The sequence below is a fragment of the Gopherus evgoodei genome, chromosome 2 (assembly GCF_007399415.2).
Source record: "Gopherus evgoodei ecotype Sinaloan lineage chromosome 2, rGopEvg1_v1.p, whole genome shotgun sequence".
Lineage (NCBI taxonomy): Eukaryota > Metazoa > Chordata > Testudines > Testudinidae > Gopherus > Gopherus evgoodei.
Genome location: NC_044323.1, coordinates 242,157,091 through 242,158,929, shown reverse-complemented (window position 1 = coordinate 242,158,929; position 1,839 = coordinate 242,157,091).

Below are 1,839 nucleotides of genomic sequence, written 5' to 3'. Positions count from 1 at the left end.
ATAATAGGGCCCTGACCTTATTTGGGGTCTATAGTTGCTACTGCAATATAAATAATAACCAACCAACCAACAAGAGGGTAGCTAAGAGAAGGAAGTATGTGGTAGATATGGCAAATTCCTTGGTGTTTTTTTTTCTGAAATTATTACATGGTATTAAATGCCACTGTGTTCCATTGTCCATAGTTTATTATTTTAAATTTAGGAACAGATGGATCCCTGAGTAAATGTGTGTAATTTTTTAACTTAATTTTTGAAGAAGTCCATACTACGAGAGTAGAAAATGTGTACTTTGCAGTTGACTCATTGACAGATACTAACTTTTTTGATGATTCCTTCATCTCAGATGAAAAGGGAAATTTAGGCTGAATAGCAGAGAAAATTCTGCAATGGTGAGATCTATTAGACTGTACAACTGTCTCAAGAGAAGCTGTAGAAACTTCATTGCTTGAGCCTTTAATCTGGAGAAAGTGATAGAAAATATACTATAGGCTACAATCCTGCATTATCAAGGGCTGGAATTGTTGATGTAACAAGGCTTTTACACCTCTGACTTCTTGACTGTGTAACAACTTTAATGTCACACAAAGTATGCAGAGCTTCCAAAATGACCGAGTAGCAATTCTACATAATTTCACATGGAACCATGTTATATAGCTCTTGTTTGAATTACACAAAGAAATGGAAAGGGGAATAGCAGAGCTGTTAGAGGGATAGGATCCATAATAGGACACTCTATGGTATCGGCACTATTGTTAAAACTCTCAAGCTGTGCTGTCTCAGTTCCACACACTAACAAAATTGCTCAGCTTAATCACAGTCTTTCATTATGTTAATATATCATTCCAAATTTGTCCCATATTTTGGTGATTCATTGTCATTTCAAAAATTAAATGACAGCTAACACTGATAGATATTACATTAAGATATAAAACACACACCTCCAATGTAAGCTCCTACTTGTGATTCTAAAATATACATCTGAACCGAGCAGGCTTTATAGTGGAACAGTTGCATTGAATCACAGTAACAATTCACAGATTACTACCTTTAAAAGAAAAATGGAACAATAGAGCCTGATCCAAGGCCCAGGTTAATGCAAATAGTTCCAGTGACTTCAATGGGCTTTGGAAGAGATCTAAGAGTACACATAGAATCATAGGACTGGAAGGGACCTCAAGAGGTCATCTAGTTCAGTCCCCTGCACTCAGGGCAGGAATAAGTATTATCTAGATCATTCCTGACAGGTGTTTTTCTAACCTGCTCTTAAAAATCTCCAATGATGGAGATTCCACAACCTTCCTAGGCAATTTATTCCAGTGCTTAACCACTCTGACAGCAAGTTTTCCCCTCCTTGCTGCAATTTAAATCCATTGCTCTTGTCCTATCCTCAAAAGTTAAGAACAATTCTTCTCCCTCCTCCTTTTAACAACCTTTTATGTACTTGAAAACTGTTCTAACATCCCCTTCTCAGTCTTCTCTTTTCCAGACTAAACAAACCCAGTTTCTTCACTTTTCCTTCGTAGGTCAGGTTTTCCAAACCTTTAATAATTTTTGTTGCTCTTCTCTCCAATTTATCCACATCTTTCCTGAAATGTGATGCCCAGAACTGGACACAATACTCCAGTTGAGGCCTAATCAGCACAGAGTAGAGTGGAAGAATTACTTCTCGTGTCTTACTTACAACACTCCTGCTAATACATCCAAGAAGAACGTTCGCTTTTTTTGCAACAGTGTTACACTGTTGACTCATATTTAGATTGTGCTCCAGTATGAGCCCCAGATCGCTTTCCACAGTACTCCTCCTAGGCAGTCATTTCCCATTTTGTATCTGTCCAACTG